Source organism: Mus caroli, unplaced genomic scaffold, assembly GCF_978045245.1.
Source record: "Mus caroli unplaced genomic scaffold, Mus_caroli_1 scaffold_1, whole genome shotgun sequence".
Classification (NCBI taxonomy): Eukaryota; Metazoa; Chordata; class Mammalia; order Rodentia; family Muridae; genus Mus; species Mus caroli.
The window spans coordinates 153,073,458-153,091,213 of record NW_028227256.1 but is presented as its reverse complement, the minus strand read 5'-3'; the positions used below and the strand labels follow the sequence as shown (position 1 = coordinate 153,091,213).

Genomic DNA, 17,756 nt, shown 5'->3' with positions numbered 1-17,756 from the left:
AGAGTGAAAGAATTGGATGTTTCCTGGGGTGGCTTATAGAAGTCACTATGGAATTGTGGGTAGAAATAGAAGAGTATTGATAAACAAACAAACAAAATCTCTTCAAATATTAAATAACCATGAATATCTGTAGGCCATTAATAAAAATTAAACCTCTCTTCAGTAGCCATCAAATAAATCAAGAAAACAGCAAGTTATCTAAGTGCACTAAACATGACTCTGAAATGAGAATCTGTAAACTATACAAATGCTGGTACTGTCACATATTCACACACACACACACGGCACACACACACAGGGCACACATTCTCACATACACAATCTCCTGCTGTTTCAATTGATTCTAATATACATGTTTTCCTCCTGGTTTTTCAATTATAATTTTCTTATCAGTCATGTATTATAGATCTATTCAAATAGCCAAATAGTGAATTACCAGTCAAGGATCTGTCTCTGAAATTCAGTAGCTGTCCAGCTCCTGTCACATTTGCTTTGCGTTTCTAGAAGCTTTTGATGAACCATTTGAAACTAAGGTGCAGGTATCATGATTTAAAAGAAATTCTATTATAAGACCCCCAATTTTTAATATTAGTTTTTTAAAAAAATGATTCAAAGAACCATATTGCCATATAAAATATTTAAAAACAAAAAGAGGTGTAGCTGTGATACTTCATCCTAGACACAAAAGTTGTCATTTTCTGTCCTTTCAAATAGTCATCTAACTTTCATGTAATATATCTTATCTTCCATGAGTCATACATTTACCAACGTGCATATTATTAATCTTAGATTTGAACCTTCTGTAGATAATAAGTGGGCATGAATTTTTGCTGTTGAATTGTAAGGCCTGTTTCATTTTGTATTTTGGTGCAAGATGAACGCTTTATGCAGAAACAAGACAGAGGAGAATACAGAGGATGGCCGAAAAGTTACTCATCGTGAATGGAGGGTATGCTGTTTAGGGGTTTTTTTTGTTGTTGTTGTTTTTTGTTAACTTGATATAAACTAGTGTCATCTAGGAAGAGAGATCCTCAACTGAGAAGTTACCCTCATCAGATTGACCTGCATGCAAAGTCTCTGGAATACATTCTTGATTAATGATTGATCAGGGAGAGTCAAGTCCACTGTGGGCGGCACCATTCATAGAAAGCAGGTGGAGCAGGTCGTGGAGACCGAACCAGTACGTAACATTCCTCCTTGGCCTCTGCTTCAGTTCCTTCCCTGAGTTGACTGTAAACTGTAAGCTGAAATAAACCCTGTCTCCCCAAGTCACCTCTGGTCATGGTGTTTATCCCAGAGGCAGGAAAGCACACCAATGAAGAGAACAAGACTGACACTATGGAATTGTGGGTAGAAATTGAAGAGTCGCTGTTATCATACAGACCTACTTCACAGTTATCCAAAGTGCCTAGGATGATAGTTCTCAACCTTCTAACGCTGTGACTCTCTAATACCTTCTCCATGTTGTGATGATCCCCAGCCATAACATTATTCTATTGCTACTTCATAACTGTAACTTTGCTACTGATATGGGGGATCGTGACTCACAGATTGAGAACCGCTGATCTGATACAATTAAACATTCATGTAAATGTATTCCAGGGGCTTCCTACTAAAACCTTTAAAGTTTATCTGGAGCCTTATTCTGGCTTCCTAATACATCATCCCTGACAGGTATGCACCTGAATAAATCCTCTATGGGTCATACCTCCCATCTCTCTAAGAACTCTGTCTATGAACATATTAGGTTGTGAATAAGTAAGTTGTGAAGAATTCACTACTGATACCAATCAGGACAAAACAGACTGTTTGTGGCATTAACAAAATCCCCACGAACTTCAGTGACTTCACCTCACAGGTCTTTGATTTCCCCCCACCCCCACCCACCCACACACTGTTGTCCCGTTAATCACTTGCAGACCAGCCTGCGCTGGCAGGAGCCATCTTGACATGTTTCCATAGTCTCTAAAGCAGCAACAGAGAGAAATGAGCAAATAGTGCCCTGGCACGGTGCCCTGGTCAGGGTGGCGCAGGTCATTTCTGCACATATCTCATGAGCCCAAGTAACTGATGTGGTCATTCCAGTTTAAAATAGGGGGACAAAACGCAGTCCTACTGTGTTCGTGGAACGAGAAGAAATCACAGACAGTCTTGCTCTCTTGTTCTCCTTCCCTACTGTGTGCAAAAGCAAATCATATTTCACAAGGGAAAGCCCCTCACAGGACAGTCACTTGCTAAATGACAAACAAGCCAGCTTTGAGCTACCTTACTTCACAAAGCAATCCCATGCCATATTTTATAGGAGTGGTGCATAATTTCTGCAAACACAGCCCAGTTCCAAGACCCTCTGTAGTTTATGGAAAATGTGAACTTTGGTGACTGCAACTGCCCTGAGTCACACATCAGCAACACCTCTTTTCCATGGAAACATGAGACATTCGACAATTTCCCAACAACTGTGCTGGCCCAGATTAGAGGCGAAGGCTGGCTTCCAAGTCACTTCACTTGTCCAGGCCTGGTTCCGGTCTCTGTGATTCATGGGAGACATAGCTGTGAATTTCCCAGTGTCTCTTGAACTTCAGGTACTGACTGGGGACTAGGCAGTGTGTTGTACCGTTCTGGGTTTTTTGTTGTCGTTACAAGAGTAACAAGTATGCCTTAGCCGACTGGAGGATTTAGTTACCCGGCACCACAAAGGGCATGGCCTTGACACACGAGGACTTTGCACGGGCTTGCCACCCGCCTGGGCATATGTCCATCTGCTTTCCATTTGTAAAATGACTTCCTGTTGTGCCTTTGCAAGGTTGCCACTTGTCTGTCTGTAGTTTCTCTGTTTTGGAATTCCTTCTAAACACTGTTCCTTGGTGATAAGGAAGGTCATGACTGAAGAGCTGCCCTGTGCGCCGCTTCTCCGCGTGGCAGTCCTCATGCCAGTAACATCCATCCCTGAATCCCCACTGTGTGGGACTCCTCCCTGTACATGGTACTCAATACATGAGAGTGAGAACACATGACAGGCTCATCCATGTGCTAGTTTTCTATCTTACAGCTGTGGCTCAAATGTAAAATATCCCCCATAGGTTTCATGTGTTTGAACACTTGGTCCCTCTAAGCTTGAAGCCCTGGTTTTAGGAAGTTGTGAAACCTTTGTGAGGTGGGGCGTGGGCATTTGGAAGCAGGTCATTAAGAATGAGGCTGTGTGTGTGTGTGTGTGTGTGTGTGTGTCTGTAGGGGATTACTTGATTCTAGTTTTAGGCTATACTCTCTCTCCACTTCTTGCTTAGTGGCCATGGGGACAAACCATTGCTTCGTGCTTCCATGGCAGCCTATCCTCCCCAGGGCCACAGACCTCCGCTTTCCCAGCCATGATCGGTTATGATCTTCTGAAACTGTGAGCAGAAGACTCTCCCCACCCTGACAGTTATTTTGGCCAAAGCAATAGGAGTCATAACTAACACTTCACTTTTGACGGATGGCAGAAACCTTATAAGGTACCAGACTGGAGTGAGAGACACAAAGACATTTGCCATGTTAGACTGAGTGACTTAGTCTATAGTTTCATTTTCCAGTTAGTTTCTCTGCTAAGTTTTTTACATTTTCTACTCATCCCTCTCCAGCCAAATTTATCTGTTGGCTGTCCTCAGAATGGACACATTCTTGTTGTGAGCTGAATTGCATCTCTTCAAAAAAAAAGGTAAGTGAAATCCTAGTACTTCAGAATGTAGCCTTGGTAGGAAGCAGTGTCATTGAAGATGTTAAAGTGAAGTTATGGTCAGGCAACATATAGAGAAAAAAGCAGGTGACCATCCATCAGCCTTTGAGATAGCAAGCTAGGGAATGCTAACAAATGTTGGCAAAACAGCAGTGGCTGGAAGAAGCAATGGACGATTTCCTTCTGTTGGTTATAAGGTGTCTCAGCTCCACCTCCACCTTGATTCTGGAGTTCTAACTGCAAGGACTGTGAGGCAGTTTCTGTTGTTCAAAGCTATTCAGTTTGTGTTGTGTGCCCCACCCTTGGGACAGTAGTCATCTTCGTCCCACATGTTCTGCTGCCTCTGTCTGGCCCACTCCCAGGGTTCATCAGAGAGCATCTCCATCAGGATACACTGAAGGCAGCTCTTCTTGGGGTAGAACCTATAAATCCAATCCAAATATTAGTCTGGCTGGTTCCTTTTGCCTTCCACTGCACCTGTGTCTGCTATGAGGCAGGACAGGGATAAACAGTCGGGGGACTCTGAAGGGATTGACACAAAGAGATCGATGGTTAATTACAAAGAATAAAATGATCATTAGAGGAAAAGCACAAAGAACATGAGACCCAAAAAGAAAAAAAGGAAACGGAGCCCGGGAGCGAAAAGTAGGATGACAAGAAAACGTGGCAGACCCGGAAGGGGCTGCACCCACCGTTAGCAGAGGCCATTTCTGGGCTCCCTGGCAAACAAGCTTCCTCCACATGCCTATGAGATGAGGGGGGTGAGGAGGGAAGGCTGGGTGCAGTAGGAGCAAACTAATAATTAAAGCCAGAGCCCTAAGTGAGTAGTTGCCTTTGATTGCAAAGAAGGTCTGGGAAGGCATTCGGGGAAGGCGATGCTGAGCAGAGTGACATCATGAGGAACAGCTTCGAGTAACTCTGAAAAAAAAAAGCAAGCCTGTGTTAGAACAAGCTTGGACAAAGAGAAAGTGAAAGAAAGAAAGGAAAAAGGAAGAGAGAAAGGCTAGAAGCAGGCTAGAAGGAGGTCTTCTCGTTATTCTCCCTTGGCCTTTGGTTCCCATTGATTGCGTGATAAATTATGCATGACCATCTCCACTGGCATTCGGACCCGGCAGTGAGAAATGATGGATGTTCTGGTGACCCGCGTAATTTGTTTGGGTTCAAAACAATTGTCTCAGCCTGTTGCTGAAATCGCTTTCACCGTCTCTACCCACAGCTGAAGGGCTGAACGGGGCCCAGAGGAAGGAGTGACGGCTGAGATTTCAGCACGTAGCTCCAGTGGAGCGCCTGCCACTACACAGAGCACAGAGCTACAGATCTTTAGTCATCTTTATCAGAGAAGAGTGAGTCAGTTCGATCACATCCAGCGGAAGAGATGAACAGATACACACCGGGTCCTCAGGAGTGGGAGAGAAGAAACGAGGTAGGCGTACTAAGGGAAAGGAACAGAAAGCAAGGCCTGGTCTGAGCCTACCAGCTCTGCTGGCCCTTCTCTGTGGAGGGCTGGGTCAGGCAGCAACAGAGCAGGAGGCTGGGAAGAACAGGGAAGCAAACATGGCCGCTAGACAGCCATCACAAGCCATCATGGACTCTGCGCACCAGCAATCAGGCCTCCAAAATCTGAGGGCAAGAAGAACGTTTAACCACTCACAAAAGTATTGAAAAGAGAAGTTCTTGGCATTTGTATTTGTCTTCTGGTTTTCTGAACATACATGTAATAGTTTCCACGTCCCCCAGTGTCTAGCGTGTCACAGGTTTTGCCTAGCTCTAGAAGGCGGAGGTAGAGAAAAGCTAGGGGCCCTGTCCAAATGCATGCTTAGGTCCCTTCCAACATAGACAGAAGTTGAGCTAGAGAATCAGATTTAGGGATGGGGAAGAGTAGAAAGAGGACAGGAAAGCTGAGAAGAACAGACATTCGCAAATGAACAAGCAGGAGACGGCCTGAAGAAACTCTAGATGGGTCAGACAGATTTCTGCCCTTGAAGGGCTTCTGTAAGAGGTGGGAAAAGATGAGAGGCAGTAGTTCAATTCTTGCCACTGGCAGAATGTAGAGGGAATCTCTTGTGTATGGTATGGAACTGGGGTACGGTGGAATAGCCCGAGGTGACAGCAGAAGGGGTCACAACCCAGTGTGGAGACCCAGTGTCGCCACCTGACGCGATCTGGGCCTGAGAAGAACAGGGGTCTGGACTCGGGCATAGGAAGCCTGCGTGTTTAAGGGCACTGCCCTAAACCGGAGCCAAGTCTGAGGCAGTAGCTGCACTTGTCGCAGTGGCTGGGCCGCAACTCCGTGAGTTACTTCCGGTAAGTGTTTGGGCAGCCCCTCCGGGAGAGTCGTTGCAGCCCTGGGCACAGAAATATTTGGAACACCTTAGAGTCTGTCCCATCTGGAGCCAGAGCATTTTTGTGCTGTTGTTAATCTGCACCCTACCTGCATCTGAGGCTGGGGACCTGAGGATCCTCCTGTCCCCGGGAGGAAGAGCAAGCCATAGAGCCACCGTGGACAGTGTGGCTGGCTTTACAAACATGCCGGGTACGGACTAATTAGAATGTGCTACACCAGCTCTAGGTGAGTCACCTAATGTAATCAGAAGTGACAAACTGCTCCTGGCACAGAGCCCACGACAGCCTTTCTATCCATTTGCAGCCCTGGGTTGATTAGCTCAGTAACAACTAACAGTGTTTCAGGATTGTATTTTTCTTTCTACCTGTGACAGTGTAAATGTGATAGGTTCTATTTCTCTTCCGGAGCCTCTTGCCTTTGCTGGTCTCTGTTGCTGTCTGTGGTACATCCATCACTCCCAGGTTTCAAATCCTGCTTCCTGCTCCATCTCTTCCTCCTCCAGCCTCCCCTCTCTCCCGCCCCCCTTGAAGCACAAGCAAAGCCCAGACATTGCCTGTCTCCTCTCTCTCATAAAGCAGTGCTAACACAAAGCAGTTGTACATAGCAGACTTTTCCAAAGATGTTGTGGCTAATGAGAACAGACAGAGCTATTATTGCCTAGAGCAGGAAATCATTTCAAGTTTAACATCAGATGTTATTGTTCCTAGAAACGAGTTGGCCATTCCTTCTGTGAAGAATCTCTGCCTGTTTGTGTCCCTCCTTGGAATCCTCAGGGCACTCTGAAGCCAAAGCTGTCTAAAAGGAGATCAAGAAATATCCCATCTGTCTATATGGATGGAGCTATTATTTATTAAGAGCCAGGGACTCTCCTAACCACGTACTGTATCTTCCCGAATACTCGGTATGCTTTCCCGTGGGACTCATTTTTTGTGTGCAGTCTCCTGTGGGAGTTTCTTGTTGTTGTTTGTTTTGTTTTCTTTGAGGAAACGTGAGAGTTGGGATCTGAACCCTGCTCCTTCTTCTCTAAGCCCGTGCTTCTAATTGCTATGCAGCTGCCCTGTACCGCCCCACACTCCTTAGATCATCAGAATTCAGATCTCTTACCCCTTAACTCAGCAAAGTTTTCTGTAGAGTCAGGCAAAAATTCCCCTAACATTTTCTCCCATGCAATTGAATCCTTTGCTCTGGCAAATCCTCCCCCTCCCTCTCCACCTCCCCAAGAGAACTTTCCTGTCCTCTCTGATCTCCTTCCCAGAGGCGCCTCACTGACTCTTCTAGATAACATTTTGCTGTCTCTGTCCCTACTCCCCTTTCTCCTACTGTCAGCTCACCTAAGGAAAGAGCCTCATTTTATCCTGGGAACTAGAGTCTGTTCATTTGTTCTACCCCTCTTTGAGGCAGGTGAACCCAGCTGGCAACAACACACCACATCTCTCAGGTATTTCTCCCACAGTTGGGAGCAAGGAGAGCTCCAGGGCTAAAGCTGTATTTTCTTCCTCTTATCTCCTCTGCCTTCTCAAAGCTGGCCTTGGCATTCCATTAAGCCAGGACAGTCTGCCTTCCTGTGTCCTCATAATTCTAAATTATGTCCTTGCCATTGGCTGGGATAATAGCCCCAGATAAGAGGGAGCAGACATTCAGATAGAGTACGATGGTCCTTTTGCATGACCTTGGCTCTGACAGACGCTCACAAGAACCAAGTCTGTATAAACCTGAGGGGAGAAATGACAACTCGGCGGCTCGAAGGAACACACAGTCCTGTCTCCAAACACCAAGAGATGATGAGTCACAAACCAGTGAGCAGATTTTAGAGAGTGGGGTGGGCTACCTATTTGCCTTTTTTTTTTTTTTTTTTTTTTAGGAAGGAGAAAGACATGCCACCAGTGTTGGAGCGCAGTGATCTGAGAGATAATGATGGAAAGCAGACAGGGGAAGCCAGGTTATAAAAATATTGGGCAGGAGATAAAGGGTCCAGGTGGTCAGGAGCAGTGGAGCTGGCCTGAGAGAAGACTGACTCTGGCTGATGAAGGTCTGTGGCCACATTCCTGGAGAACAGTGGGAGAGGGTAAGCAGGCCCCAAGTAGTAGAGTATAGCAGAAACAAAGGTGGGGGTGGGGTGGAAGAGAATGAGATCGGCCTGTTCAAGGGACAATGAGTCACCCACTTGGCTTTTCTGTTCTCTCAACAGCTGCCACATAATAGCAGGCATCTAACAGGTTATCATTTCTTCCTTTAAAGATCTCAAAAATAAAGTTAGAGACCCAAATTCTCAATTTGGAAAATTCTCTCGTGATGTCAGCGCTCAGAGCCCGAGGAGGTGATAATTCCTGAGGCCAAGGTGAACCTGGGCCCTGGCAAAGTTCTCACCCTCGCTGGCTGGGAACTCCGTTTATTTAATGCTCTGGTGATTTGGGGTTCTGTTTTAGGAAAACCTAAAAATAACCTGGTCAAATCTTGCTTTAATTAGTAAGCATCGGGGTTGATTCTGACATTCTCCCAGCTGATCACAAACTTTTCCACTGTCTTACTTTAGAAGCTGTGGAGCCAGGAAGTGTCTGTTGGCGGGAACTAATCCTGGTCACATTACTACACAAATGTCCCGGTGACTTCACATCAGTCCTCTGGACTCTGCAAACTTCCAGGTATGTGTTCAGAGAGGTTGGGTTGTGAGTTCTTCTCCCTAGACACTACTGAAGCAGCCCCACTCCAAGCCTGATGTAGGGGGACAGGTCTTCTCTGTTACAGAGGAAGCTGCTTTCTCCAGAACTCTTTATTGAGGAGCTCTCTCTGCATCTGGCTCAACCTAGAAAGAATCAATCTTTTACTTACTATCATTGTTTCAAAAGTCACTTTTTAACCAGTCTCTCTTTCCTATTGGTTACTGTATATCTCCAGTGCATTCAGATAGAGAATTGTTTTAACAGAAAGAAAGAAAGAAAGAAAGAAAGAAAGAAAGAAAGAAAGAAAGAAAGAAAGAAAGAGAAAGACAGGAAGGAAGGAAGGAAGGAAGGAAGGAAGGAAGGAAGGAAGAAAGAAAAGGAAAGAGAGGAAGAAGAAGAAGAAGAAGAAGAAGAAGAAGAAGAAGAAGAAGAAGAAGAAGAAGAAGAAGAAGAAGAAGAAGAAGAAGAAGAAGAAGAAGAAGAAGAGAGAACACTTGTTAGTGTACGGAAGGAACACTTGAGATACCCTGTTCTCTTAGTCATCTGGAAATGCTAGGGAAAAACCAGCTAAGCCTCCTGGGTACATGAAAGTCACCTTTCCCCAGCTCAAAATCACATTTCAAAGGGTGCTTGGTGCAAAAGCAAGGCAAGTAAAACTGACCCACAAAATAGTGTTAAGGGGAGTACACTGTTTTCCACAACAGAGCACAGCTGGTCTGTGACACACTCAGAAACAGCAGTGAGCAAACCCGACTGCAGGGAGCCGGGTGGCCTTGAGCAGAGCACCTAACATCTCGCCACGTTCTCATTTCATTTAGAAATCAAGTGGGAAACACCCACTGTGCTTTGTCTCACGGTGACCAAAGGAAAAGAAATGCGTCTAAAAGCACTTTGTAAACCTCAGGGCTTTATCGGTAACGCTTAAAGAAATCACAGAGGTGAATATTTGGGGACATACCTGGTGCAAAGCTTTATTTGTAAGTGGGTATGAGTGGTACCTGTGAGCATACACAGGTCAAAACAACCTCCAGAATAGGTTTTCATCTTTAAAAGGTTACCAATTCATTTATAGTGTGTGTACATGTTACATGTCTGGGGGAGGAGGTGTGTGAAGGTCCGAGGACAACTTTTTGAAGTCATTTTCTCCCTCCATCTTTACACATCTTTTCATGGGTTCTCGGAATTGAACTTAGGTTGTCAAACTCTCTCATTATTATTATTATTATTATTATTAATTTGAGACAAGGTCTCACTATGTAGCCCTGGCTATCCTAGAACCCATGGTATATATCAGATTGGCTTCAAACTCACAGAGATCTACTTGGCTCTGCCTCCAGAGTGCTGGGACTCAAGGCACATGCCACTATACCCAGGCACATGCCACTATATATTTATTTTTGTGCTTTTTATTTTTATCTATCTATCTATCTATCTATCTATCTATCTATCTATCTATCTTCTGAGAAAATCTAGGGATGGAACTCGGGTTTTCATGCTTGTGAGGCAAACACTTTATCTCAGAGCCTCTTTCAAAATGGCACTGTGGTATCTGCTATTTTATGTGATTTAAATCCCACGATTAGCAGGTTATTAATTAATACCCTAAGAACATACTGTTCCGCTATTACTTTGTCTTCCAGACGAACCATTTATCTCAGTACTTGTAACTTAGGATTCTCTCCACCGAGGAAAAATGTTTGGAAGATCTGGGAGGAAATGGAGTGACATTTTTCTAAGTGTCTTCTGTCCAGAGACCGAGAACTTTCTCTTATACCTCATAGGACAGTTGACCTGACAACATGGAGCAGGTATAGAAGAAGGAGAAAATTCCCTGAGAACAACTGACCAGGAGAACTGGAATCAACCAGTTAGAATGCCTGGAGAATCCCAGTCTGATGAGGGAGGTCCTTCCGGGGTGAACAGAACACGGTAGAAGACTCCATGGTCCCAGGGAGGTACAGTGGGAGGCTGCCCAGCCCCCTCCCTCAGCTCCACTCCCTTTTGAAGCCTAATCAATAAGAATGTCACAGAGGCACTTTTCTAAGAAGGCAATGATTCGTGATTCAGGAAAAACCAGGGAGCCTTGGGAGGCAAGTCAATACCCCAATCTCCTAGTCACTGGCGTGCTCAAAACATCCAATAGCTTGGGGTCCCCTTCTGGAGCTTATTTTCAAACTGATTTCTGACTCATTTCCATTTGAGACAAAACCATTACACTAGTTGATGCTAGCAGGCAGGAAACTGGGCCCCTAAGTTTGCTAAATGAAATATTATTTCTCCCATGCCTTTCCACATCACTAGCCTTTGCTTATTTGGTGAAAGAAACCAAAGAACATTTTACCTCAGTCCTGACAGCTCAGTATGACAGCTGCCACAGTCTTGTGGGACCCTCCTCAATGCCCTCCTATATTTACAAGACAAATAACCCCAGGGTTTCCCTCTCAACTGAGCATTTGAAGGACCCACAGCCCTGTAGCAATGTAGAACCAGATGGGTAGTGTCTGGTCAGGGCCCTACTCTATCCCCACTCTCTCTTCTCTCTACTGAGCCTGCCTCTACTTCCTAGTGCCTGAGGCCCTGTTCTTTCTTTATCTACATTAGTTACAACAGCTCGAAGACTGTTTTGTTGTTGGTTTGGTTTGGTTTGGCTTTTTCCTATAAAAGAAGTGGAGAAGGAAATTTTTCTTTGAGTGGCATTTTGACTAACAGAGAGTGAGGTCATAGAATATTTTTTTTTTTTTTCGAGACAGGGTTTCTCTGTATAGCCCTGGCTGTCCTGGAACTCACTTTGTAGACCAGGCTGGCCTCGAACTCAGAAATCCGCCTGCCTCTGCCTCCCTAGTGCTGGGATTAAAGGCGTGTGCCACCACGCCTGGCTGAACATTTCTGCATCTACCTTGGAACAATGGATTATTTATACTTCACAAGTAAATGTAAGATAAGGCTTGGTACAAAGAGACGGTTAACTGCCAATGTATTAAAAACTTCTGAGTAGCTGAGCATGGTGGCGCACGCCTTTAATCCCAGCACTCAGGAGGCAGAGGCAGGAGGATCTCTGAGTTCGAGGCCAGCCTGGTCTACAAAGTGAGTTCCAGGACAGCCAGGGCTATACAGAGAAATCCTGTCTTGAAAAAACAAAAAACAACAACAAAAAACTTCAGAACTAGAGAGGCCTGCCCCCCACTACTACAGATGAGCAGGCATATGGTGGGGGATGGGAAAGAGAAGCGGAGTGGGTTTTGTACTAGGAAGAAGGCAGAACTAGGTACTCAAGGGTGGTAAGGAACAGCCTGATGTGAGTAGCCTGCGCTGCCACCTGAGGCCCTGGGGATGTCCCAGCCCATGCTGCTGCAGAGGGCCATGTCTGGGTCCATGACCCTACAGTAGCAGGGGTCTGTGTCGATGTCTGTGGCCCATGCTATCACAAAAGGATGTCCCTGGTTTGGGCTGGGGCCATGTTGATGTCTGTGGGCTGCACAGAGCTCATCCTGCCCCTTGCCTGGGAGAGGTGGCCCTGATGGTGTGAGCTCAGGAGAACTAGCAAGCTAACCCAGGCCCAGATTCAAGGCTTTGAGCTGGCTTACTCCAGCATCTAGTCCATCTATGAGCTGTAGGAGCCAGAAAAAGGGCTGGTCCTGTATAACCAAAGGTGCAGGATCTCCATGACACCGGACAACAACAAGATATCCTAGAGGAGTCCTGGTGAGGATCCAGTACTGATGGTGTAACGGGAGCCAGTGTCCTTGAACCAGACCTTTGTAATGAACATCTGCAACTAAAGCTGTTTGGGGGTGGGAGGAGGGGTATACAAACCAGGTGACACACCACAGTCTCCATAGCAAGACTGTTTTGTTTGGTTGGTTTTGTTTTCTTTTGGGGTGGAGGAGGTTGCAAGGGAGGAGGGCAGACACTGAAGGATGGGAAGATGAACGGGATTGGGGTGCCTGATATGCATGATGTGAAAGTCACAAAAGAATCAATGAAAAGTTTAAAAAAATACAAACTTCCAAATTAGAGCTTTGCCGGGTGGCTCTCATACCTGTAAGGCCAGCACTCAGAAGACGTATCAAGACAAGAACAGAATCCATCAGAAGAGTCTGTCTCAGCAGACCAGAGGCTGGTGAGGTAGCTCAGTGACAGAGCTCTCGCCTGGCATTTGATAAGTCCTACACCATCCACAGGAAAAAAAAAAAATAGTTTCAAAGTCAATTATGTTTACTGCTTCTTATGGAATGCCTCTTTTAAAACTAGTTTCTCAAAGTCCTCTGCCCCTCAGTTAACCAATCAAGATGGCAGAGATGGTTACACAGAAACACGACTCTGAGATGTAAGCTATCATGACCAAATACAATAAAAATAATGTTTCACCAGTTTATTGCATAGATGTTTGCCAACTCCTACAGGAGACAAATGAAGTGAAAGGGACCTCTGCTTCCTAGGAACTTACAGTTGCTATTTAATATGTATCTGGCATTGAGAGTTATCTCAGAGGACAAAAGCACTCAACATCAGTTTATGACCTAAATTCCATCCCCAGATTCCACAGGCAGGAGAGAGGCCACTCCCAAAAGATATCCTCTGACCTTCAAAAGTGCACAGTGATATGTGTACACACACACACACACACCCACACACACAAATGAATAAATGTAAACAGTAACTACAGTGGATAGACTGGATATTCCGTAGATAATGTTCTTGCCAGGCGTGGTGGCACACACCTGTAACCCCGGCAATGGATAGGACCAGAGACAGGGGAAGGCTCTCTTTGGTCTCTACATACAAAGGCAAGCGCGCGCACACACACACACACACACAAAGTAAAAGCCAGGCAGTGGTAGCACACACCTTTAATCCCAGCACTCGGGAGGCAGAGGCAGGCAGATTTCTGAGTTCGAGGTCAGCCTGGTCTACGGAGTGAGTTCCAGGACAGCCAGGACTACACAAAGAACCCTGTCTCAAAACAACAACAACAACAAAACAAAAACAAAAAAAGCAAGCACCTACATACAACACATACAGAGAAATAGGAGGGAGGGAAGAATGGATTGCAAGTGGTTCAGACGCATATGTAAAATTCACTAGAGAAAGTGGTTTTATTGAATTGGAAAAAAAAAAAAAAAGTGGCACATGTGGAGGGAGAAGAGTAACTAGAATAGGATGGGACCATGGCGGGCCAAGGAGTGTATTGTTGCTGAGTAGTGCTCACCTAAGCTCCGGGTCCCCACAGGCGGGGTCTGCTGCTGCTGCCATTGCCTCTGTTGTTGTTGCTGTTGCTGCTGCTGCTGGGGCTGCTGCCACCACTCACACTGCTTGTTCTGCTGAAACAGGGAGAGCGTGGCACGTCTCCACTACCCGAGGGCTGCAAACACAATGGCTGTGCCTGGATTACCCGCGTGTCAGCCAGCAGAGAGGGCAGGATGATACACAGTCTGGAACTCATGCAGGTCCTGCTCCAGACACACTGCCCAACTGCGCCATAACCCTGACTCTTAACAACAAGATAGCTGAGATGAAGAATCATTCATGTTTTGGATCAAGTCTCCATGAAAGACTGATGTCTGTGATTTATGCTGCTCTCCCCCCGCCTCGGGGCAGAGGTCATGCTGATGTTTGTGGTCTGTGCTGCCACTGGAAGCCAGTGTTGAGGTCCGTGGTCTGGAGACCAGGTTGATGTGAGAAAACATGTTGATGTCTTTGGCCCATGTTGCTACTAGAGACCATGTTAATGTCCATGATCTGTGCTGGGGCTAGAGAGGTTGATGTCTGTGATCTGTACTGCTGCCTGCTACTATGGGCAGGAAAGCTGCTTTTGCAGTGGTATTGATGACTGCAGACTCATACCTGAGAGTGAGAGAGAGAGGTGGCTTCTCATTCTTTTCCAACCTCCGCTCACCCCCTATCCCAGAAAAGAAACAGTTCAGGTATCAAGCTATAGAAGAGAGTCCTTAAAATTGTAATAAAGATGCTGAAGTATAGCTCTTCACAGTTGATGGCTTCTGGGGGTCAGACCAAGGGGGACCAACACAGAGGAATCAATTTTCTTTAAAGGGCTGGCCACGGGAAGTCGAACCATGTTCAATTGAGTATATGGGCAACCCAAACTGAACTTGGTATTGGATTTTTGGGGTTTTTAAATTTTTTTAAATTTTTAAAATTATTTATTTATTTATTTATTTTGAGGGAAGGCTGGATCTGGGAGGAAGGGGAAGCAGATGTCATAGGGTGAATTGTATGAAATTCTGACATAATGAATAAAAACATTACGTTAGGGAAAAATAAAATTCATTAGAAATCCAGGAGATGAACGATGATGACAGCAAGATCACATTCACCTGTGAGACTCACGGACACTTTCCCATCATTCAGGAAATTGTGCATTTTTTTTTTTTTTTTTGGTTTTTCGAGACAGGGTTTCTCTGTGTAGCCCTGGCTGTCCTGGAACTCACTCTGTAGACCAGGCTGGCCTCGAACTCAGAAATCCGCCTGCCTCTGCCTCCCGAGTGCTGGGATTAAAGGCGTGCGCCACCACGCCCGGCGAAATTGTGCATTTTTAATGTTTCATTTTAATGTGTGGCTTCTCAGAGGGGACATCTGGCAACAGGAAGTGAAAGCTTCAGAAGGTTCAGTGCTTTCCCTACGGAATTTCCATAATTAAGAAGTAAACATTATTACTTTATAATAGACAAAAAGCTGGAAACGATCCAAATGTTCGGTGATGTAGCATTGACTGAGTTATTGCATATTCATTAGTAAAATGTGTGCAGAAATTAAACGCCATGTTTTCAAAAAACAAATTTCACAATGTTCACACCATATTGTTGAATGAAAAGCAGCTGACTATACAACTGTGCATAGTATGAGCTCAAAAGATGCATATATATATCTCAGGGTTGTTCAACATAGAGTAATTAGCGGTGGCTATTTCTGTGTTCTTTGAAAAATCTCTAAATTTCATGCTGTGTTGTGTGTGCTATACCGTAAGATGTGGATTGTATATACCTGTTTGAATATAAAATATCGAAAGCTACATTGTTATACTACACATCACCTTTGTGGTTACTAATAAAAGCAGTAATTGCTTTTGCGTTTGGTTTATTGAGATAGGGTCTCAAGACCCAGGCTGACCTTGAATCTGCTATGAAGCTGAGATGACTGCAGTCCTGAGCCTCCTGTCAACGCCTCTAAGTGTTGGGATCATTGGTGCATGCACTGTGGCTGGCCTTAACTACCTTTAGGTTCTCCTTTCTTCCCCCCTTCTCCAGCCTTTCAACCCACTAACACTAGGTAGGGAAGAAAAAAGGATAAAGGGGAAAGGGGGCAATGTTATTGTTCAACTACTTCCTTCTGATTAAGGGTGTCAGGTTTCTTGGGGCAAGTTTGATCATCACAAATAGGATACCTCATTTCTTCTTGTTGTTTCTTCTTCACACATGACTACTTAACAAATTGAGACCAATAGCGACCAACAATAACCAACCTCCAACCCTCTTTGGAGGACCTGTAGTGGTGTGTGTTCTCATGTTAATTATGTTACCCAAAAACCTGTTTACCTTGTCCTGCACGTAGGACTAAAGGAAGCCTGTCCTCAGTGGGTCTTTGACTGGTCAGGGAAGTTACTGTGGCCGCTGGCTGAGCAGTGAGACAGAGGACTTTTAGGATTCCTGGGAGCAGGAAGAGTGGATTTTCCTGTAATGTGGGCATAGGAGATGGACCACACCGGGAACATGTAGGAGGATGAGACGGCCAACGTGTAGGTGCAGGGGGAAAGTGGCCCCAGGAGGGCTGCCAGGCAGAGACCAGGGCAGTAACGATAAAATATAGATTTATTAAGTATTAACTAGGGAATATTGAAGAGGAGTGTGTGTTAGCCATGTGGAGTTAGGGAGTGGCCCAGCCATTGAGCTGGTTAAGGCATTTAAAATATAAGGTTTTGAAATTGTGTCTTTCAAGAATCCAGACTATTGGGGCGATAGCAAGAAACACATGCACACCAGCTGGGGAGTTTAGAGAAGATTAACAAATTACCACATCAGAGCCCTAGCCCTGAAAAGTCCCCAGAATTCCAAACACCACACAATAGCAGAAACGATCTGTAGCTGGCAAAAGCATGCTCATGCTAGAACATAAGGCCGATCATAGTCAGCTGCTGTGGACAGTCTGAAGCAGCCCCATGTCCCACACCTGGGATTAAAATGAAAACATATTCTTATAATGTTTCTTGTATCTTTTTTAAAGAAACAGAAATTTTAGAATTCTCAGTACATGAAGTCTGACAACTTGAGTTAGTACCAACTCTGACCTCTCTGCATGTGCCTTATGGTGTGTGTGCAGACCACACAAAGGTAAATAAAATTTTAAGAAGAGAAAAATCAAATAGTCTGTGAAGGACCTTCCTGTTTCAGATGTTAAGTAAGTTATGATTTCCTTGTTGCTATTTGGGTTTTATTTTTTATTTATTTTCACCCTGCTGGTGATTAAACTAAGGAGCTCTTATATGATAGGCAAGTGCTGAACCATCAAGCTATACCCCCAACCCCAAGTGATGTGTTAATACTTGCTCAACTTGACCAGATGATATAGCTCCATTGTGACAGGGCAAGCCAGGGCAGAGATTCATCCACCTTGAATTCTTGCTGAGACCATGTTAGATTTGGCTATAATTTGCTCTTGATGAGAAGCCCTGTGGAAAATTACCCAACTCTATTCTAGGGACCCAAGGTCACAATGCCCCAGCTACCTTATCTAAGCTTCTGCCAAACTGCCTGCTTGTACAAACCTCCCTCTCCAGCTAACTGCTTATCTTAGCTTCTGTTAAACTGCTTGCCTGGGTAAAACTTCTCCTTCAGCTGCTGAGAGAGATGCCAGGATGTGAGGTTTTTTTGCCTTTAAAAACTTACTCTAAACACTAGATGCTACGCATGGGTCCTGAATACCTGAGTGTAGTCCCAGCTGGCTGGAATTAAGACTTTGAATTAGCTATAAACTGTGTCTGAGTATCCCGAGCTACGGTTCTCGCCGGCAAGAACACACTCGGGAC

At 45.0% G+C, this 17,756-nt stretch overlaps 1 long non-coding RNA gene across 1 annotated transcript; it reads left to right on the top strand.

Moving 5' to 3' along the window:
* Positions 1-6,033: 6,033 nt before the first annotated feature.
* LOC115030371 (uncharacterized) lies at positions 6,034-15,748 on the top strand. The gene is made up of 5 exons (XR_003835954.2): positions 6,034-6,281; positions 6,764-6,957; positions 7,918-8,121; positions 8,590-8,698; positions 14,047-15,748. It is a non-coding gene; the product is annotated as an uncharacterized LOC115030371 (long non-coding RNA).
* Positions 15,749-17,756: the final 2,008 nt, after the last annotated feature.